The 23,902-nt window shown below is 45.4% G+C and overlaps 1 long non-coding RNA gene across 1 annotated transcript in view; it reads left to right on the top strand.

Moving 5' to 3' along the window:
* The first annotated feature begins 2,471 nt into the window (after positions 1 to 2,471).
* Positions 2,472 to 23,902, top strand: part of LOC142377675 (uncharacterized) — a 43,629-nt gene continuing 22,198 nt past the window's right edge. Inside the window, exons 1-2 of the long non-coding RNA XR_012769534.1 lie at positions 2,472 to 2,654; positions 6,511 to 6,652. This is a non-coding gene — a long non-coding RNA (uncharacterized LOC142377675). The remainder of the gene's footprint in view (positions 2,655 to 6,510; positions 6,653 to 23,902) is intronic.

Below are 23,902 nucleotides of genomic sequence, written 5' to 3'. Positions count from 1 at the left end.
GCTGAATTCACTGCACAGCCGCTGTCTTTAAGTCACTTTAATGGTGATTCTGTGGTTCTAAAATCCGGATTTTATTAGAGCAGAGCGAGCGTCTGGAAACGCTTTAAGTGAACTGACTCGTAGTCTCAATGGGCTGATTTTCAGTCCGACAAAAGAAACTGAAAATCTGTGAATGAGAGCAGCTTTATGGGGAATTCAGCTGGATTTTACACACTTTACTGTTTTTACTGAAAGATCCAGAAACTGAGGTTGAGGCGTGGAGAAGCTCAGTTTCACATGATTTCTAATGAATGAGCGGTACAGCACCATCAGACCCTGACCATGAGGGTTTCAGCATCCAAACAAGCATTCCTGAGCTGAAACGATCGGGTCATCTGATCTATTTGTTGGTTGTCCGAGAGAAAATGAATACGAAACAAATGGCCAATAATCGATCGATTTAAAGTATTTTATCCATAGTTTTTAGACCAGTTGACGATATATGAGCAGAACGGGGGCATCCGGTCATGTTCTATCTGTTAAACATTTGAATTGATTTATAACTGCCTGCCTTTGCTGTGTGAGATGAGCTGTTTCTTTTGGAGCCTGAGGAAAAAAAAGTCCTGTTTTATCACTTGTTGTGATGATGTCGTGAGCTTTACACCTGGACCTGTTCACAGTTATTTACATGAACTTCCCGCCTGCTGCCTAACCACCGGCTGTGTGAGCGTCCATAAAGACGTTAATGGGGATCACAGAGCTCCAGAGTGGAACCAGTTTCAGGGGTCAGAAGTTGCCCTAAAGTGGCTATTAGCTGTCTTCATTTTGCATTTAAATAGAAAACAAATGCACTGCGTGTGACATGCTTCGCCATTGTTGACTTTTATTATGTATGAGGCCCTCGAGAAGCCCTATTAGGATGCATTACAATTAACCCGTCTGTTCTCGCTTCCATTCAAACTAACCGCTTCCTGTCCTCCTGCATTCGCCCCATCTGTCAGTCACTTTTGAACAGCCTCACATTTCCATCCAATTGTCTTCAATCAGCTCAGTGAGTGGTTTTTACATCACTCAAATTCACCAACATTTCGACACGGCGTCTGTCCTTAGGAGCTGACACGTGTGTTTCAGAGACCACCGAGGAGTGGCCGTCCACGAGGGGGATGGGAGACGAGGAGGGAAGAGGGGGTGAGGGAGAGAGTCGAAGCAAATGAAGCAAAAAAAAACACAGTGAGGACGAGTAAACAGGAAGGTGGGGGAGGGGCTGGTGGAGGTAGAAAGAAATGCAAACCCAGAGCGAAGGGGTGAGAATGCTGCATAAATGATGAGGAGAAGAATGACTGCAGGGATGGAGGAAGCAGCTCAGAGATTAGCATGACTGCTGCTCATTAAAGTCCGCCACAGAGACACTTCCCTCCACCGGCCTCGCCGCTGCTGCATGTGTGCGTCACACGTCACTAATCTGATGCATCTCAGTTTCATTTAAAGGTTACTCGGTTGGCTGTTTGAGATGCTGCGAGGGGACAGCAGACGCTAACTGGACCAGCCTCCAGGGTCTCCGCTGTGGTTTGGGTGGGCCTGCACTGAGGGATGCCGTGCGACTCCACTCATAAGGAGAGGGGGCCCCAGAACTGAGCTGTGGGGGACTCCGGTAGAGCAGCGGGTGGTTTGCGGTTGTTTGTCTTTGGGAAAGGTGCAGATACTACAGCATGATGAGAAACAAGGGCTGGTTGGGGCTCCCTTCCACCTCATGGGTTTTAGTTTTTCTGGTATTTATTTGTATTAAATAGGGCTGGGTGAGTTAACTCGTTATTATCGTTAACTCATTATATATTTAAGGTCGATAACTATTTTATCGCGTATTAATGCAGTTTTTATTATTTATTTTATTATTGTAAAAGTCTTTTGCTCACAGGCTTTTATTTTGTAAAAGTCTGTTGCTCACAGGCTTTTATTTTGTAAAAGTCTGCTGCTGTCTGCTGTGGAACAGGAAAAGAAAGTAATCGGCGGATCCACCAAACATGGAGAAGGGTACGGAACTTTTACTCGGCCATTTTCATGTTAAAGTTCTTCCAGACGGCGGAGTGGACAGAACCAAAGTCATCTGTAAACACTGCCAAGTTGAATTGTCTTCTCAGCGTAGTAGTTCCAGTCTAAAATATCACTTAAAGGCAAAACACACAACTGATAGCAGCAAGTCATTCAAGGAAACAGACAGTGGAGCGAGGCTTCTACATAAAAACTACAGAAGCAGCAGCGAGCTGCTGCTCGCTGCTGCTTCTGCTTCTGTAGTTCTAATAATACCAGCTGCACTGCTGCCGAGGCAGCCAGCCCGACGACATATTAGGCAGAGCCGAGTGGCTTCTGACTGGCAGATAGGCAGCTGCTGAGGTCAGGGTTATGGATGAGCTGGACCGCATAACGGATGTAAAAATAAACAGGGAGCAAGCAAGCGAAGAAGTGAAAGTAACAAAGAGGGAGGCTGGGGGGGGAGAGGCTGATAAGAGGGGAGAGAAGACGTGAGGCTGAGGCGAACTGAGCGCAGAGATAGGAAGAGGTGTGAGAAAGAAGCCTGGAGAAACAAAGAGCCGGTGAGACCCGGGCCATGAGATGGGCTGTCAGAGGAAATAAGTTGGTCTGCTTCACACTCTATCCACACAGGCTTATCGTAACAGGTGTGTGTGTGCGTGTGCACGTCAGTGCATGCACCAGCACATTAATCTTCCACCGACATTTCCACTTTTTGTAAACAAAATAGAAGAGTCGAAATTGAAATTATTAGAGATAATTGTGTGCTTTTAGTGTCTACAGTTCACATAAATCCAGTGTTTACAATACTGCTAATGAACTATATTTATCATCATATCTTTACATCTTTATATATCATTATAAAGTATGGAATATCAAAGCTAAGTTTATTCTTTCTTTAATATTTGTACACATTCCTGGTATGTGTGCTGATTCTGATCCAGGATATGAAAAGTCAGAGAAACACAAGATGGAGGCTAACTTTAGCTGTTCGAAACCACATACTTCTCCTACTTCTCCTACTACTCATACTAACTTTCTGATTTAGTATGTGAGTTTGAGTGAGTGAGAAGTTCCCGGATGCATACTAGATTCTCTGAAATGTTGGGTATGCATCATGAGGTTACTACTCATACTCAAACTACCCAAAATGCAACGTAACGTGACGTCGCCGATCTTCATTTCCTGTCAAAACGGCAGTTTCAAGCTAGCTACAACGAGGGTAGGTTCACTTCCTGTTTTCAAAACAAAAGCACCAATTGTATGGTAATGGCTTTCCCTATGATAAAAGGCAACGGGTATTTTATTTTGTGAAAATAACCGGAAGTGCGTTGCTCACTGCGGCTAGCTTTAGTAGCACCGAATTCGTGAGAACAAAATTGTAAATAGCCGGTATTTTGTCAGGTTTTCAACACGTTGGGGATCTAAACGACTACTTTCTCGCCTGAAAATGTTTCAAATGTTGCTAAAGTTTACAGAGTTTAGAGCTTAAGGGAAATCAGCTTCAGGCCGGCTGATTTCGGCTCGGGCAGAAGAGAAATGCATTGTGGGTAAACGCTCTGCATACTGTCTGATCGATCAGTATGTAGTATGTAGTATGCAGTATATAATATGTAATATGTAGTATGCAGTATGTAGTATGTAGTATGCAGTATGCAGTATGCAGTATGCAATATGTAGTATGTAGTATGCAGTATGCAGTATGTAGTATGCAGTATGCAGTATGCAGTATGTAGTATGTAGTATGTAGTATGCAGTATGTAGTATGCAGTATGTAGTATGTAGTATGCAGTATGCAGTATGCAGTATGTAGTATGCAGTATGCAGTATGTAGTATGTAGCATGTAGTATGCAGTATGCGCTTTCGAACACAGAAACAAGGCCTGTGTGTCTCTCAGTTAAGAACCTTTCACAGTATAATCGTTCTTCTCTTTGTGTTTTCGAAAAACCATCAACGAACATAACTCTGTGCCTCAGCCAATCAGAGCAAGGGAGGGAGCCCTCTGATTGGACAGGGGCCCTTTCTGCTCTCACATGTCCGGCAAGTGGAAGTCTTGTTTGGCCAGATGTTGGTGATGAGACGCCTCTGCTGGGTGTCAGTGTGTAACGACCCTTAAACTCACCCGTCTTACCTCTGAGCTGCTTTATTTTCTCCTCTGCAGTCTTTATTCAGTCATTATCTTTTTCCAGGGCCGTCCTGATCTGACCTTAAATATGAGATGGGGGCCTGATCAAGTGTTTCGATTGATCAGTGTCAGGGTCACTGAGTGCACCTCTGATCCATGCTGTTTTACATTGGTGCTAATTAGTACCAGGCTAATTAGCATATTGATGCAGATGCTATAATTCATCCTCACATGTCGATGATAATAAACACGCCGCACCTTTTTCCCTTTCATGAATAAAACTGGATCACACATATGTCGTTGAATCAGGGGGAGACCGTCCAATCGTCCAGTCGTCCGATGATGGGCGACTGTTAGCGCTACACGCTAACTGTTTCTTTCTGCTTATTACTTCTGCAGCGTTAAATCAAGCGTAACGTGGAATAAAACCAAAAAAACTTTCACATTATCATTTGTCGATGTATTTTTGTGTGAAAATAATAGAAAATTCCTGCTGGATTATGTGGTCATTTCGGTCCAATTAAACATGCTTCATGCTGTGGAAGAGCAAAAAAAACGACTCAGCGTTTTTATCTTTTAAAAGCAGGTTTAAAGTTTGAACAAAGGTTGTTTTCTCAGATAATACGCTCAGAAGCTTTTAAGTGACATTGATTTTAATAACTTTAATGCACTTTTTGGTTTATATTTTGTCATTGTTACATTCTTGTTTTTAATGCCCTGTCGGAGCTTCCTGAATAAACATTTATTTACTGTCCATGCAGCCAAGTGAAGCCTTTTTCTCCATCACACTGGTACCCTTTCCTCTACATCTGGATCCTGTTTAAAGCTGAAACATGACAAACAGATTATCTCCCAATAATTCTGTTTTCATGTCTGTCTGCCCCTGTTTGTCTCTTAGAAACCATTTAGAAACATTTTCCAGCACTTCCTGCTGTCATAAAGGCTGGTCACTGGTCTCAGTCATGGCGTTTATTGGATGCTGTAATCCACATGACTGTTTCATTTTGTTTTGGTTCTCTGGACTTTGAGACTCTTCTCATTAAGCTTCGTAAGGCTGGGGGGGGCGTCGTTGTCTTTTCATCACAAACAGCAACTTAATTTTATTAAGAGCCTGATTACTGGTCCCTGTGTCGCATCCCGCTGGAACAAGCTCCACTTTAATCTCCCCAGAAATCAGCAGCAAGAGTTGCGACTGAGACCAGTATTGCTCTTAAAGCCTGAGGCCTTCGGTTAAACCGCAGCTTTAACAGACAGTGGGTGTTGGATTGAGCACTCGGTTGGAATGGTTACAGTCTGGGAAGAGATCAGTCTCTGCGATGAAGCCAAACGGGTTCCCATCATGATGAAAAACATGTTCAGTAGCAGCAATGACAAAATGAATGGGACCCTATGGATCGATGGAAATACCTAGGAGGAGTTTGTTAAAATACGAGGTGTGTAAATCTGAAAAATGGACAAAATTTGCCCTTTGACCCAAAATGGCCGCCTCCTTGTACATTTTAGAGCATACCTCCAAGAGACTTTTGTTCTTGGTTTGAGGTTTATCAGGTGTAGTAGATACATGGAATTACCTTGAATTAACAAACGGTGCTGAACTTTAATTTTTATTAGGGCTGGGCAACGATTAAAATGTTTAATCTAATTAATCACATGATTTCCCTGATTAATCACGATTAATCGCATTTGTACGCAAAATCCAAAAATGAATCCAAAAGTAGTGTATAGCTTTTAGCATTTAGCTTTATTTTAAATGTGCTGCCATATGAATGAAAGTGCCATAACATTTGTTGTGCAAACACACTTTTAACATCAGCATCTTTCTGTAGTTTTTATGTAGAAGCCTCGCTCCACTGTCTGTTTCCTTGAATGACTTGCTGCTATCAGTTGTGTGTTTTGCCTTTAAGTGATATTTTAGACTGGAACTACTACGCTGAGAAGACAATTCAACTTGGCAGTGTTTACAGATGACTTTGGTTCTGTCGACTCCGCCGTCTGGAAGAACTTTAAAATGAAAATGGCCGAGTAAAAGTTCCGTACCCTTCTCCAGGTTTGGTGGATCCGCCGATTACTTTGTTTTCCTTTGGGTCATATTTTAGTCCCTTTAAATTACTTGTGATTTGGTTGAAATCTAACAGAAAGTGTTGCTCTTGAGCTTATTAACTCCAGATTGTTCACAGTAATAAACTGTATTTGCCAATCTTTTTACACTGATGTCAGCAACAGTTCTCCTGGGCACCCAAAGTCATCTTCAGGGCAAAATGCACCAACTATCTCGCTGCAATGCGTTAAATTGACGTAAAAACATAGTCCATGATGTGACTGACAGAGAATCTGTAACCAGCTGCCTGGTGTCCTGACACGTGTGTTTTTATTTCAGATCGAATTATCTGAGCTGCATCAGGCTTAACCAGGAGGGCTTCATGTTCACACCTTCACAGGTGCAGCCAGCACCTAAAGACCCTCCTGCAGCTCCTCTGAGTGCACCCCCCCCACAGTCCCGAGAAGTCCGGTCGTGGCAGGTGATGAGTTAACAATTACTGATACGCGCGGTGCAAGGATTCCTTACTTATGATGTACAATAGCCTACACATTAAGGGTTGTTATAATATGTTTGAATGAAAACACCAATGAACACGGTATTTCATCGATCAAAATGATTTTGGAGAAACAGTGTATAATGAGCAGATAGACCACACATGTGAAAACATTAATACAACTTCTTCAGGGGGTAATTACGAACATTTGCATGGATTAATGGGAACAGCCAATCCACAGAATTTCAAAATTCAAGAATTCCACTCTGGAGGGCGTTTTCACTTTCTTTCACTTTCACTTTCATCCCCCCAAAATGCCGTTACCATCTAAACGATATAGTGCATCCGCAAAAAGGTTTTGCTTTTTTAACCCGTTTTCGTTTCCGTGTAAAATGCCCCCAAGTAGCCTAGCAAGTTATTCTTAAGATTCTGCAAAGCAGGCCTGTAGGCAGGGGGTGTTCTACAAAGTCTAAAAAGATGCATGTGGAGGCATTACAAAAATGCATATATTGAATTTGTATTCTTCATCGAAAATGTATACATTCTTTGAATAACATACTGCCTGAAACAGTTATCTACAGTCTCCGTTTCTTGCTTTGAAATCCTCTCAAAAACGCAGGAAATGCCATGTCAGAGGGTTGAATGTACAAAAAGAACCCCCCCAAGCAAAATCCTGGCCACGGGCCTGCCCCCCTCAGTGCTCCAGATAGGACAACCATCATTCAACAAAGTGTTTATTAAAAAGAAGCAGGTCTGTTGGAGCTACAGGCTTCAGAATCACTCAGTTTGAGGTAAAAGGTGTCGCTCCTCCACCTCCTGTTGTTTTTATCCTTCCTCTCCCAATCACCATTTTAAAAATCCAGCCACGCTTAATGTCTTTCCGCGTCTTCTTCTTCTCATTTATACCCTTAATTATCGCCGCTGCGTGCCGATGCTCGTTCCCTGCGGCGCGCTGAGGAGTTGGGTCATTATGTTCAAGGAGATGGAGGCTGACAGAGAGAGATGGCGAGAGGAAAGGAGAGAGCTGATGCAGAGCGATGACGGAGGAGAGACGGAAAAAAAGAGGAAAAACCGAACAGGAACACACAGGTGGCCGTGGAAGCAGAGTGTAATTAATAATCACAGTGGGAAGTGTTCCACAGCCAGATGCATGCATTCCCTGCTTTAATGTAAATGTGTTTGCAGCTGTGCACACATCCAGTTGTGCACATTTGTGCACGTCTCCAGATTAATTGCATGTTCAGATATGTAAGGCCAGTCAGCTGGTTTTCAGCCTTCCACCTGAGGCCAGGTGTTGCTGTGGAACCGGCCACTTCTGAATGATACCCAACACTCCTCAGGGGGGTTTAACTCACTGTCCCACAGAAGAAATCCTTTGGTTCATTTCACAGTTGGAACCATAGGGGGAGCAGTGGGAGGTTTATCTTAATCCTTAAGAAGGAAACAACCAAACTTAATAGAAAGGGTTGGAGGGTGGAGAACGAGCAGCTTTAAACTTAGTGTTTGTTCAAATTAGGGAGGACAGAGTACCTCAGCTGTAACATCAGGTGAGCAGAAAGAGGCTTTCCTTCAGTCTGGACCAGATAAACTAAACAAGTTCAAGCAAATAAAGTTCACGATGACCTTCAATGCCAGTCACGCCTGCTCCTCTGGTGACCTTGTGTTTGGATCCAACCTACAAGTAATGAATCCTAACCCGAATTCATCCATCCATCCACCCATCCATCCATCCATCTACCCATCCATCCATCCATCCATCCATTCATCCATCCAACCACCCATCCATCCATCCATCCATCCATCCATCCATCCATCCATCCATCCATCCATTCATCCATCCAACCACCCATCCATCCATCCATCCATTCATCCATCCAACCATCCATTCATCCATCCATCCACCCATCCATCCATCCATCCATCCATTCATCCATCCAACCATCCATCCATCCACCCATCCATCCATCCATCTACCCATCCATCCATCCATCCATCCATCCATCCATCCATCCATCCATCCATTCATCCATCCATCCATTCATCCATCCAACCATCCATTCATCCATCAATCCACCCATCCATCCATCCATCCATCCATCCATCCATTCATCCATCAATCCACCCATCCATCCATCCATCCATCCATCCATCCATCCATCCATCCATCCATCCATCCATCCATCCACCCACCCATCCAACCATCCATCCAACCATCCATCCATCCATTCATCCACCCAACCACCCATCCAACCATCCATCCATCCATCCATCCATTCATCCATCCATCCACCCACCCATCCAACCATCCATACAACCATCCATTCATCCATCCACCCATCCATCCATCCACCAACCCATCCAACCATCCATACAACCATCCATCCATCCATCCATCCATCCATCCATCCATCCATCCATCCATCCATCCACCCATCCATCCATCCAACCATCCATCCATCCATCCGTCTACCCATCCATTCATCCATCCACCCATCCATTCATCCATCCACCCACCCATCCAACCATCCACCCACCCATCCATCCATCCAACCATCCATCCATCTACCCATCCATCCACCCATCCCTCTACCCATCCATCCATTCATCCATCCATCCATCCATCCATCCATCCATTCATCCATCCAACCATCCATCCATCCATCTACCCATCCATCCATCCACCCATCCATTCATCCATCCAACCATCCATCCATCCATCCACCCATCCATCCATCCATCCATCCATCCATCCATCTACCCATCCATCCATCCATCCCTCTACCCATCCATCTGTCCATCTACCCATCCATTCATCCATCCGTCCATCTACCCATCCATCCATCCACCCCTCTACCCATCCATCCATCCATCCATCCATCCAACATTCCATCTATCCATCCGTCCATCTATCCATCCATCCATCCGTCCATCCATCCGTCCATCCATCCATCCATCCATCCATCCATCCATCCATCCATCCATCCATCCATCCATCCATCCGTCCATCCATCCATCCATCCATCCATCCATCCATCCATCCATCCAACATTCCATCTATCTATCCGTCCATCTATCCATCCATCCATCCATCCATCCCTCTACCCATCCATCTATCCATCCATCCGTCCGTCCATCCATCCATCCATCTGTCCATCCATCCATCTACCCATCCATCCATCTATCTATTCATCCATCCATCCGTCCATCCATCCCTCTACCCATCCATCCATCCGTCCATCCATCCATCCATCCCTCTACTCATCCATCCATCCATCCATGCATCCACCCATCCGCCTGTCCTCGCTGCCATTGGGCGAGCGGCCGGGTCCATCAGGTCCATCAGGTAAAACATAAAAACATAAAATGAAAAACAAGCAAATGTTTTTCTGAAGTATTATTGATCAAAGTGGCATTCCATACAGGGCAGCAGTCAGAGTATTAATGTGTTAAAACCTAAGCCTTTATTTTCATTACTGTAATAAAAAGGCCTCTTATCGTGAGGCTTATATAGGTTTCAGTTTGCTGTTCAGGTGTTTTTAAATGATGTTCAGGACTGATGCTGTTTCCCTGCTGTTGAACACCATGATGAACGTCACGGAGAGTTCCGAACTGAGACTGTTTTCTCTGAGACATCAGAGGGAACACGGTGCAGAGGGTGTTTCATGAGTAACAGCCTTCAGATTGCTGTTCCCTGCCTGGTGAAGGCTCAGCTCCATCTTCAGATTGGTGTTCCCTGCCCGGTGAAGGCTCAGCTCCACCTTCAGATTGCTGTTCCCTGCCTGGTGAAGGCTCAGCTCCATCTTCAGATTGCTGTTCCCTGCCTGGTGAAGGCTCAGCTCCACCTTCAGATTGCTGTTCCCTGCCCGGTGAAGGCTTAGCTCCATCTTCAGATTGCTGTTCCCTGCCCGGTGAAGGCTCAGCTCCACCTTCAGATAGCTGTTCTCTGCCCGGTGAAGGCTCAGCTCCACCTTCAGATTGCTGTTCTCTGCCCGGTGAAGGCTCAGCTCCACTTTCAGATTGCTGTTCCCTGCCCGGTGAAGGCTCAGCTCCACCTTCAGATTGCTGTTCCCTGCCCGGTGAAGGCTCAGCTCCACCTTCAGATTGCTGTTCCCTGCCCGGTGAAGGCTCAGCTCCACCTTCAGATTGCTGTTCTCTGCCCGGTGAAGGCTCAGCTCCACCTTCAGATTGCTGTTCTCTGCCCGGTGAAGGCTCAGCTCCACCTTCAGATTGCTGTTCTCTGCCCGGTGAAGGCTCAGCTCCACCTTCAGATTGCTGTTCTCTGCCCGGTGTCAGGCTCAGCTCCACCTTCAGATTGCTGTTCCCTGCCTGGTGAAGGCTCAGCTCCATCTTCAGATTGCTGTTCTCTGCCCGGTGAAGGCTCAGCTCCATCTTCAGATTGCTGTTCCCTGCCCGGTGAAGGCTCAGCTCCACCTTCAGATTGCTGTTCCCTGCCCGGTGAAGGCTCAGCTCCATCTTCAGATTGCTGTTCCCTGCCCGGTGAAGGCTCAGCTCCATCTTCAGATTGCTGTTCCCTGCCTGGTGAAGGCTCAGCTCCACCTTCAGATTGCTGTTCTCTGCCGGGTGAAGGCTCAGCTCCACCTTCAGATTGCTGTTCCCTGCCCGGTGAAGGCTCAGCTCCACCTTCAGATTGCTGTTCTCTATCTGGTGAAAGGCTCAGCTTCACCTTCAGATTACTGTTCTCTACCTGGTGAAAGGCTCAGCTCCACCTTCAGATTGCTGTTCCCTGCCTGGTGAAGGCTCAGCTCCACCTTCAGATTGCTGTTCTCTGCCCGGTGAAGGCTCAGCTCCACCTTCAGATTGCTGTTCTCTGCCCGGTGTCAGGCTCAGCTCCACCTTCAGATTGCTGTTCCCTGCCTGGTGAAGGCTCAGCTCCACCTTCAGATTGCTGTTCTCTGCCCGGTGAAGGCTCAGCTCCACTTTCAGATTGCTGTTCCCTGCCCGGTGAAGGCTCAGCTCCACCTTCAGATTGCTGTTCTCTGCCCGGTGTCAGGCTCAGCTCCACCTTCAGATTGCTGTTCCCTGCCCGGTGAAGGCTCAGCTCCACCTTCAGATTGCTGTTCCCTGCCCGGTGAAGGCTCAGCTCCACCTTCAGATTGCTGTTCCCTGCCCGGTGAAGGCTCAGCTCCATCTTCAGATTGCTGTTCCCTGCCCGGTGAAGGCTCAGCTCCACCTTCAGATTGCTGTTCCCTGCGCGGTGAAGGCTCAGCTCCATCTTCAGATTGCTGTTCCCTGCCTGGTGAAGGCTCAGCTCCACCTTCAGATTGCTGTTCTCTACCTGGTGAAAGGCTCAGCTTCACCTTCAGATTGCTGTTCTCTACCTGGTGAAAGGCTCAGCTCCACCTTCAGATTGCTGTTCTCTACCTGGTGAAAGGCTCAGCTCCACCTTCAGATTGCTGTTCCCTGCCCGGTGAAGGCTCAGCTCCACCTTCAGATTGCTGTTCCCTGCCCGGTGAAGGCTCAGCTCCACCTTCAGATTGCTGTTCCCTGCCCGGTGAAGGTTCAGCTCCACCTTTAGATTGCTGTTCCCTGCCTGGTGAAGGCTCAGCTTCACCTTCAGATTGCTGTTCTCTGCCCGGTGAAGGCTCAGCTTCACCTTCAGATTGCTGTTCCCTGCCCGGTGAAAGCTCAGCTCCACCTTCAGATTGCTGTTCCCTGCCCGGTGAAAGCTCAGCTCCACCTTCAGATTGCTGTTCTCTGCCTGGTGAAGGCTCAGCTCCACCTTCAGATTGCTGTTCCCTGCCCGGTGAAGGCTCAGCTCCACCTTCAGATTGCTGTTCCCTGCCCGGTGAAGGCTCAGCTCCACCTTCAGATTGCTGTTCCCTGCCCGGTGAAGGCTCAGCTCCACCTTCAGATTGCTGTTCTCTACCTGGTGAAAGGCTCAGCTCCACCTTCAGATTGCTGTTCCCTGCCCGGTGAAGGCTCAGCTCCACCTTCAGATTGCTGTTCCCTGCCCGGTGAAGGCTCAGCTTCACCTTCAGATTGCTGTTCCCTGCCCGGTGAAGGCTCAGCTCCACCTTCAGATTGCTGTTCCCTGCCCGGTGAAGGCTCAGCTCCACCTTCAGATTGCTGTTCCCTGCCCGGTGAAGGCTCAGCTTCACCTTCAGATTGCTGTTCCCTGCCCGGTGAAGGCTCAGCTTCACCTTCAGATTGCTGTTCCCTGCCCGGTGAAGGTTCAGCTCCATCTTCAGATTGCTGTTCTCTGCCCGGTGAAGGCTCAGCTCCACCTTTAGATTGCTATTCCCTGCCTGGTGAAGGCTCAGCTTCACCTTCAGATTGCTGTTCCCTGCCCGGTGAAGGTTCAGCTCCATCTTCAGATTGCTGTTCTCTGCCCGGTGAAGGCTCAGCTCCACCTTCAGATTGCTGTTCCCTGCCTGGTGAAGGCTCAGCTCCACCTTCAGATTGCTGTTCCCTGCCTGGTGAAGGCTCAGCTTCACCTTCAGATTGCTGTTCCCTGCCCGGTGAAGGTTCAGCTCCATCTTCAGATTGCTGTTCTCTGCCCGGTGAAGCCTCAGCTCCACCTTCAGATTGCTGTTCCCTGCGCGGTGAAGGTTCAGCTCCATCTTCAGATTGCTGTTCCCTGCCCGGTGAAGGTTCAGCTCCATCTTCAGATTGCTGTTCTCTGCCCGGTGAAGGCTCAGCTCCACCTTCAGATTGCTGTTCCCTGCCTGGTGAAGGCTCAGCTCCACCTTCAGATTGCTGTTCCCTGCCTGGTGAAGGCTCAGCTTCACCTTCAGATTGCTGTTCCCTGCCCGGTGAAGGTTCAGCTCCATCTTCAGATTGCTGTTCTCTGCCCGGTGAAGCCTCAGCTCCACCTTCAGATTGCTGTTCCCTGCCCGGTGAAGGTTCAGCTCCATCTTCAGATTGCTGTTCCCTGCCCGGTGAAGGCTCAGCTCCATCTTCAGATTGCTGTTCCCTGCCCGGTGAAGGCTCGGCCTCACACAGCATCCCACTCCACTCGGTTTTACTGGGATCGCTCCCTAACAGGAGGAAAATGTGTTCACTTCACGAGGACTCCTCAGCAGCTGAAGGTTTTTCTGTTTCTGAAATTGTTCCTTTTTCATCGTTGCCACTTCCCATTCACATCTCCGGTGATGTTAATTTGAAAAACAGACCAGCCCGAGTGTGTTTTCCCTCCCTGGTTCACACTTACAGGTGTCAGAGCAGTGGAATGGAACGCTTTCCTCTCAGGGCATGTGCTGTGCTGTGAGGTTTTCTGTAACATTAGCAGGCAGGCAGACACATTAGTGTGGGTGGGAGTCATGAGAGGGGAGTGATGCTGCCTCTGCCTGTTCTGAGTGCTTTTTCACAACATCTCAACCACTTAACCTTCGCTGGACCAAACGTGACATGAATGGTTCTGTTTGCTGGACACAAATTGCAAAATGAGGCCGTTTGTTGGAGCAAAAGGTGATAAAATGGTTGGTTTCTCTTGGATCTTCCCAAATAAAAGAAGTCCAGCTGCCCTTATTCATCACATTACATTACATTACATTAGAGTCATTCTGCAGACGCTTTTATCCAAAGCAACTTACAATAAGTGTGTTCCACATCGGTAGGCAAAAGAACTTCAGGTCACAAGAAATCATAAGTGCATTTCCTTCCAATAAATGCCATTTATTCAAGCTCATATGATAAAATGGTTGGTTTCAACATGTTTAAAAGTCTTTCTGTTCCATTGCTGTATTTCCCAGAGCCAGGGCCGGTTTTTGCTATGGGCAATGTGGGCGACCGCCCAGGGTGGGATAGACTGATCCCAGGCCACACAACACAAACTGCTTCCAATCCAAATAAACTGTATTTCATTCCTAAAATGAACACAGACCCATATACCTTCATGTAATTAACAGGGTTATGTGAAAAATGTTAAAAAAATAGAAATCTGTGCAGCCATCTACGTGAATGTGTTTACGTCACGTGACTCCGGTTGATTGACGGGTGAACGGACGGCGTTAAAGCTGCCGTCGGCAGGTTTTCGAAATTCCGAGTCTAAAGTCGGAAAATTCAACTTTCAGGTCCCTCCCCCAACCTCTACCAAGCTCCAAACCGCCCCCCCCAAACCCCTCCCCCTCTGTGGATGAGGTTGCGCACGTGAGTTCACACCAGTGTGCGCGCACACAAGCTGGGGCAGACTCACGCTCACTGTTCTGCTCAGATAATAGATAAATAATAAACCTAACGTGATTGGTTAAAAACAGCCGGGTGCGCTCGATTTTTGCAAGCACGATTACAGTCTTCAGAGGGAGCTACAGAATTCGGGATTTTTCCTAAACAGCCTATTTAATATTCTACTACTGTGCAGTATTCACTGTGTGTTATTTTAAAAAATGTATTGTTATTGTTATCATATTGTTATAAGCTACTATGCGAGTGCGAGCCGCCGATTAGAGCTTGAGGAGCCGCACAATGAGTATCTCTGGTCTAGAGGAACTGTTAACATTGGTTATCACATTAAAGGCCAGCCCAACTACATTAAAACTCTATTTTTTTTTTTTTTTGCTGGCCGCACCGGCCCACTAGGAAAAGTCCTGGTACTCCGGATGGCCAGTCCGCCCTTGCGGCCCGGTATGCAGTGGGGTTGGTTCGGGATGAACAGGCTGCAGCTGAGGGGGATGCCTTTTATCTCTGGGAGCATGCAGTCGGCTGTCTGCACAAACACAGACACCTTGCTGTCTTACAGCTGTTCAGCACTTACCTTTCGCTTTGCCCAAATGTGCCATTTAACTGCTCCTCACTCACACACATGCATGCATGCATGTCCTGCTGAAATGTGGAGGCAGCCTGAAGCAGTGGATGCTGAAGCAGGGCAGGAGTAAGACTCTGGGGGAGAGTTAAGAAATCTTTCTTACCTCAGGTCAGGATGTTATGGTTGCAGGACCTGAAAAAAGGAGGATGGAAACCACCAAACTAGAGCTCAGTTCAGCGTGCACAACCAGTGATTTTCAGCTTCAGGTTACAAAAACTTTCCTGCAGATGTGGAGTCCTGGAGCCATAAGAAACATTTGTTAAAGTAACTCTCGATAGGCAAAGTGTTGTATAATTAGATCTTAAGGGTACAATCCCATCCTGCACATAATGATTTAAAGATAACCTCTGAGAGCAATTAATGAATAGAACTGCTGCGATGCGTTTCAGACACATCATGAAAAGAATTTTCATTCTTTTTTAATGACAATATAAAGACTGGGGCGCTTTTATTCGGTTTTATTCACAACGGAACATGTCAAACGTTTAAAGTGAGACATTTTTCTGTTTCGTGACAAATATCAGCTCATCTGGAATCTGACAGCAGCGACACATCTCAGAAAAGTTTGGACGGGGGCCACAAAGGGCCAAAAAAAGTCAAAAGAAACAGCTAAAGGAACACGTTGCAGCTAATTAGCTTAACTGGCAACCGGTCTGCAACATTATTGGGAATAACAAGAGCACCTTAGAGAGGCAGAGTCTCTCAGAAGTGAAGATGGGCGGAGGTTCAGAAATCTTAAAAAGCTGTGTCTATAAATTGTGCAACTGTATTACTCTTTTGAACGCATATCGTTTTGAGAAGTAAAACGCTTTATTTTTTAAACCCCAGCCAACTAGTCGGACTACCTTCGTCAACGCCAAAACGAGGCTGGAACTCTGCTCACAGGACGCAGCAGGGGGTAAGAAGATGTTCAGAAATGATGTTGCTGATATGGGATGTGATCAGGGCAGGAATTTCACGAGGGCCACGAGGGCCCTCCCACTTTGGCCTTGTGCCCTTGAAAATTATATCTGCCATAAGGCCACAGTGGCCTTGATGCCCTCTGACTAAGTTTTGCGGTTTAGCAGTCTGCCTCTTTTCTGACACGGCTTCAACACCGGCTTCTGGTGGAGGAAAAAAATCAGCGGTGCGCTTGATTCGAGCCTGGAATACACCGCTCGGACGGTCTATGATGACAGTTGACATCAGTCTATCTCCGCCCACCCCCTCACGTGTCCGTGTGCGTAGCCAGCTGATTCTCCGCTCAAGAAAAGGCTGAGGTGAGGTAAGGTTTTGTGATGATCCTGTTTGCCGTTAAGTTTTTCATTTGTCCAGCTTTAAGTGTAATTTTATGGATAACATTACTATTTCTTGCTCGTATGGTAATACATAATTATAATATTTTGAAGTCTTTTTGTTACTACTTGGATAAGTTACGTTGCAGTTGTGTTCTTTTATTTTTATCTAGTGCTAGGCGGTTAGCTAACAACTAGGCAGTTAGCGCTGTGTTGTTAGCTGTCAAAGACCTCTGTGCAGACTAGGTTCGTTTGCTGCTCGTTTATATCGCCCCATTTTCAAAACGCAATCAAAATACCCATTCACATGTCTTGTGGCATGCCTGAACTGTCCACAAAAAAAATACGTTACACCCACTGGCCAGAACTAGCTTAGTTAGCTTAGCATAGCAACTGCCATTCACTTACATTGTAAGTGACGTCCTTTCAAAACATATTGGCCCTCATTTATCAAACTTGCGTAAGACGAAAAACTGTAATTGGAAGAGTGATGGCTCATTATTCAACCGCGCACCCTCACACCGAACAGGAGAGGCGCTTTAACACTGCGCATACGCGCACGCGTGCCACTGTGGAGAGGTGTATAGGGCTCCTAAAGGGCAGGTGGATCTGTCTCTCGGCTGCGGGGGGAACCCTTCAATATACGCCCGAAAAGGTATGCAATATTATTATTGCATGCAGGGTTCTCCATACATTGCCCAAAAAAAGGGAGTGCCATTTCCAGATGTACATCCAGAGGACCCCGAACCCAGAGATCCACCAGCCTGCACAGCCAAGAGCGCTCAGGAGGAGAGAGGAACTTATTCAGCGATTCTGACTTTTGGTAAGCATTCTGTTATTCAAGGAAAAAAGAAAGGAGAACAACGATTTCTTTCAGCATTTATTCTGTGACTTCAGTGTTTCATTTATGTCTTTCAATGTACTGTCGATAGATTGCATGGTGTGTGTTAAAGCCATCATCCACTTCACGATCTCTGTTTGTCTTTCTAGGACCCCTGTGGTTAACACGGCTGGCCGGTGTGACGCTGCAGACCGGGGGGCTGAGGCAGGCAGACGCTTCGGTTGTTGACGGGGCCGCGTATTCGTCGCGGCCCCGTCAACGCGGGTCAGGTTGCCCGGATGCCACTTCGGATTAATCTGTGAATGAAAACTTTTAGTTTGATTAGGAACCTCATTTGTGTTGAAAATTAAAGCAACTGTTTTATTTAAACGTCTTGGGTGTGCAGTCATTCTTACCATTCTCGAGCTCTAGGGCGCATCAGTGTCAAGTCTCCCTGGCACGCCCGATGAGGACGTAGCTCCGATCACGCCAGCCACCCTCTCCTCCAAGGCACTCAAATCCAAACCTGGATCGCCCCCCTCCCCCTGTTTGTGACATGCTGCGTCGGAGAGCTGTGACCTTCTTTTTTTGGCCAATTTCATATCGGACACTTCTTCCTGATCTTATTGGAGAAAAAGTAAAACATCGTTCAATTTTAGATTTCATTTAATCTGGAGTTTATCACATTTGATTGACCATCACAGTAGGGGAAAATACATAACTCGTCCGGTCTGCGATTTACATCGCCAACGCTGTTGACAGCCGTCCCAGCTGTCAACGCTGTTGGCAGCGTTTCTTTGCCGCCTTTCGCCTATCCATGTCGCAAATTCTAGAGGTGCGGCCTCTCAGCCCCCTTTTGTAGAAGGCGTGGTTAGGATCATTACGATGGATTTCAGCCGCCAGATTTATCAACAGCCGCTCGGTTTTACGATGGGATTGGTGTGGTACGCATGTTTTGTAAATCTCACTTGAGCCTCTGCGTACGACGAGTTCTCCGCTCATATCAACGATGCTTTCTACGACGGCTTGATAAATGAGGGCCATTGTGTTAAAGTTATTATGTAAGCTTAAATAAAGTAATGAACTCATTATTTACCTTTCGGGCATCTGGAAAATGGCCTTGGTTTTGTGGAAATGTCCAGGGAAACCGTTTATATCCTTAATCCATTTACAAGGAAAAACAGTCGGTATTTCTTCATGTAATTCCACCTCATACAAATAATACTAGTTTTTCCTGTCTCTACCTCTCAAGTTGAACGGCAGTTCTCAGTAATGAAGAGAATGCAGGGCAATTGGCGTTTAAGCCTGCACACTTCAACAATTGAAGATCTAGCCTACTTCTCATCAAATCCCAGGGTTGTGCTCCTGCTGAATATCAAAGTGATGAAGCTGTGGCAAGATGGTGGGCAGCTGGCATCAACAAAAGGAGACCCAGTATTCATCCCTATTGTCAAAGGAACCCCAAAAGTCCAAATCTCCCTGACTCATCATCTCCGTCTTCAAGTGACTCAGAATAAGGACACACCTTGACGTAGGCCCACTACCACAGTCTCACAGTGAGCCAAACATGTCTGTGCTATAAGAATCCTGTGTAGTGTTAATAAAGAATTTGTTTAATTGCAATTTGGTGTTTATTGAATGCTTAATAAGTATATATAAAAGTATTGTAAATGCATGTACAATCGTAGTCACTTCATATCATATGTTAAATCATTGTTTTAATTTATGGCCTTGGTGCCCTGGCTTTTGGCCTTTGTGCCCTTAAAAAATTGACAACTCAAAAGGCCAAGTGGCCTTGCCCCGAAAATGACGAAATTCCAGGCCTGGATGTGATACAGCTTCATGTCAAAAGAGGCGAACTATCCCTGAGGTCACGATCCTGAGACAGAAGTCAAATCAAATTTATTTCATCTACAAAACAGTTCAAAGTGCTTTACATAAAATAAAAGCATTGCAGCAGGGATTGTAAGAAGCATTAAAAATACATAAAAGAATATAAAGAGAAACAAATAAAATAATTTAAATAAATTTAAAAACAAGCAACAATCCAGATAAGTTCAAAGATATCGTGCAGATTTCATGCATAGACACATGAGAACAGAAATGTCTTTAACCTGGATTTAAAAATGTCTCCATTTGGTGAAAGTTTAATCTCCACTGGCAGTTTGTTCCACTTGTTTGCAGCATAACAGCTAAATGCTGCTTCTCCATGTTTAGTCTGGACTCTGGACTGGACCAGCTGACCTGAGTCCTTGGATCTAAGAGCTCTGCTGGCTTTATATTCTCTGAACAGATCACAGATGGCTGTGTTCAAAACTGCATACTTCCATACTGCTTACTGCATACTACATACTGCATATTGCATACTGCATACTACATACTATATACTGCATACTACATACTACATACTACATGTTGCATACTGCATACTACATATTACATATTGCATACTGCATACTACATACTATATACTGCATACTACATACTGCATACTACATACTACATATTACATACTGCATACTGCATACTACATACTGCATACTACATACTATATACTGCATACTACATACTACATACTACATACTACATACTGTATACTACATACTGCATACTACATACTACATACTGTATACTACATACTATATACTACATACTATATACTGCATACTGCATACTACATACTACATACTATATACTGCATACTACATACTACATATTACATACTGCATACTACATACTGCATACTACATACTATATACTGCATACTACATACTACATACTATATACTGCATACTACATTCTACATACTACATATTACAAACTGCATACTACATACTGCATACTGCATACTACATACTATATACTGCATACTACATACTGCATACTACATACTACATCCTTCCATACTGCATACTACATACTCATCGATCAGACAGTATGCAGAGTGTTTACCCACAATGCATTTCGCTCCTGCCCGAGCCGAAATCAGCCGGCCTGAAGCTGATTTCCCTTAAGCTTTAAACTCTGTAAACTTTAGCAACATTTGAAACATTTTCAGGCGAGAAAGTAGTCGTTTAGATCCCCAACGTGTTGAAAATCTGACAAAATACCGGCTATTTACAATTTTGTTCCCAAGAATTTGCCGCTACTAAAGCTAGCCGCAGTGAGCTAACGCACTTCCGGTTATTTTCACAAAATAAAATACCCGTTGCCTTTTATCATAGGGAAAGTCATTACCATACAATTGGTGCTTTTGTTTTGAAAACAGGAAGTGATCCTACCCTCGTTGCAGCTAGCTTGAAACTGCCGTTTTGACAGGAAATGACGATCGGCGACGTCACGTTACGTTGCATCTTGGGTAGTTTGAGTATGAGTAGTAACCTCATGATGCATACCCAACATTTCGGAGAATCTAGTATGCATCCGGGAACTTCTCGCTTACTCAAACTCGCATACTAACTCAGAAAGTTAGTAGGAGTAGTAGGAGAAGTAGGAGTCCAGACATGTTTAGTCTGGACTCTGGACTGGACCAGCTGACCTGAGTCCTTGGATCTAAGAGCTCTGCCCGGTTTATTTAGGCGAAGGCGGGTTTCCCACCGTGGATTGAAGAGGAGGAGTTAAAGTATGTCGGGGTCTTGTTGAAGGAAAGGGATATTTGTGGATTCCAGCAGTGATTATATTAAAGCCTCCATGGTGCGTCTACAGTGAGTTATCTAATAAAACGATAATTTTCTCACACAGCGGGTGAAAAGGTGTCACCGAACAAACGGTTCAGCCGCTGAACAATTAAAGGATCTTCTGAACATATATGTGTTTAACCTTAATGTTTGGAGGTTTATTATCGTGTTTATGTTTAAGCGAAATAAGATCTGGAATAAAGGCAGTAAAGCTCACTCAGAGCCACTCTCAGATGAATGAGGGTTATTAAGTGCATCCCCGGTGAGGAGAGAGGAAATGACAAAAATAAAACAAATTGTGGCTTCTTGAACATCCATCTCTCCGGCGCTCATCCCCTCAGCTAATCTCCTCCGCTCTAATACACACGGGGTCATAAAATCTGATTTTCTTCCACTGAGAGACACTAATTCCCAATTTTGCTCCTCCTGTCAGCTGGAATTCCCGTTCCATTAATTGCGATTCTTTCGCTCACAGAAACACACGTTTGATGCTTTTTTAAACTGAGCTTGACCTCTGGTGGCAGCAGCACGTGCTGCTGTAGAAAGTAGAGAGTGGCGTCGGATTTGAGTAAGGGAAAGCTGGGGGGCTGGGGGGTCTGATGGAGCAGAGACGGAGGGATATTATGGTGGAAACGGGTCAGAAAAAAGGCTGGAGAGAGATTAATGACCAATTGCTGTTATCATTCTTCAACATCAAGATAAAGGTCGGCATCACAAAACCAACAGAAATGTTAAGAACTCATCTATCTACATACGGCTGGGATAGGCTCCGCCCCCCGCGACCCTAATAAGGCGGGTACAGAAGATGGATGGATGGATGGACTTTTAGATGGAAGCTACATCCCTGCTGACACCATCTGTTATCTGGGTTATGATAAACCGGTGCTGGTCAGCGATTGGTCAGTTCCTTAATCACACAGTGCTAGGTTCTGATTATTCACCGTTACTCATCACATCTGATTTTTATGACACATTTTTATTGTTGTCCAAATTATTCCCGATAATGATATCATCGCAAAATATCAACAGAAAAGTGAAGAAAATTTATTTAATCAACCCATTTTTAATTAACCCATTAATTACTTCGAAACTAGGGCTGGGCGAGTTAATTCGTTATTATCGAGTTAACTCGCTAATTATTTAACAGCGATAAATATTTTATCGCGCATTAACGCACTTTTTAAAAAAAAAAAATTTAACATTTATTTTATTATTGTAAAAGTCTGCTGCTCACAGGCTTTTATTCTGAAAAAATCTGTTGCTCACAGGCTTTTATTTTGTAAAAGTCTGTTGCTCACAGGCTTTTATTCTGTAAAAATCTGTTGCTCACAGGCTTTTATTTTGTAAAAGTCTGCTGCTGTCTGCTGTGGAACAGGAAAAGAAAGTAATCGGCGGATCCACCAAACATGGAGAAGGGTACGGAAGTTCTTCCAGACGGCGGAGTCGACAGAACCAAAGTCATCTGTAAACACTGCCAAGTTGAATTGTCTTCTCAGCGTAGTAGTTCCAGTCTAAAATATCACTTAAAGGCAAAACACACAACTGATAGCAGCAAGTCATTCAAGGAAACAGACAGTGGAGCGAGGCTTCTACATAAAAACTACAGAAAGATGCTGATGTTAAAAGTGTGTTTGCACAACAAATGCTATGGCACTTTCATTCATATGGCAGCACATTTAAAATAAAGCTAAATGCTAAAAGCTATACGCTACTTTTGGATTCATTTTTGGATTCTGCGCACAAATGCGATTAATCGTGATTAATCAGGGAAATCATGAGATTAATTAGTAGAGATGCTTAACTCGAATCTTTTGGGTGATCCGGGCTGATCGGATCATTTCAAGGAGGTGATTCGAGTTATACGGATCACTTGAATCACTTGAGTCACTTATTAAAAAAAAAAAAAAAAACCTTTCTGCCGTTAAGTGGCTATGTACCTCGCCTTTTTTTTTTGTCCCATTTATCAATTCATTTTGATAAATCAAAGAGCAGCCTACGGCTACAAGTTCACTCATTTATTTTTGTCAAGTAATAATTCAATGCCATTTTATCTGAAAGCCAGACATGAAATGATTATTTTTCAACGACTGTACAAGATGCATGAAGCCACGCTAACCGAGCCTGTAGCGAGCTACAGAGGCTTCAGCAGACGGGTTGACGACGACAATCCTTGCTGCCGGCAGAATCGAAACTTAAAAAGATCCGAGTTGGCAGTGATCCGCTACTTGCCCGTCTGACCGCTGAATCGCGGGCTCTGAGTGACTCAGCGGGTCAGACGGGCAAGTAGCGGATCACTGCAAACTCGGATCTTTTTAAGTTTCGATTCTGCCGCGTGACTCGACTGGCCGTGAGTCACCCAGAGCCGGCATGATTCGCCCGACTCAGCTTGCGAGCGAGCAGAGAGATAGAGCCGAGTGCGCCGCGACCCGCGACTCGCAGAGTGATCCGTTCGAGCAGTACGAGTCAGCGGGGATCCGTCCCGTCCGGACGGATCGCAAGTCAGGACGGATCAGTAGGGGGCATGGCTCACTTAACCAACAACAAACGGGCTCGTGACAAACGGGGCGGGACTAGCTAGCTAGCACCCAACTACACCAGTTCTAACATGATTATTACAATTCTTCCTCTTTATTTTTTTATTATTTATCACACAAATACCAGTCTGTGAAAACTACCAGTCTGTGATTGGCTGGTGGCGTG

The sequence above is a fragment of the Odontesthes bonariensis genome, chromosome 3, assembly GCF_027942865.1.
Source record: "Odontesthes bonariensis isolate fOdoBon6 chromosome 3, fOdoBon6.hap1, whole genome shotgun sequence".
In the NCBI taxonomy this organism is placed as follows: Eukaryota; Metazoa; Chordata; class Actinopteri; order Atheriniformes; family Atherinopsidae; genus Odontesthes; species Odontesthes bonariensis.
The sequence above is the reverse complement of the archived record's forward strand: the minus strand, read 5'-3'. Positions and strand labels throughout refer to the sequence as shown.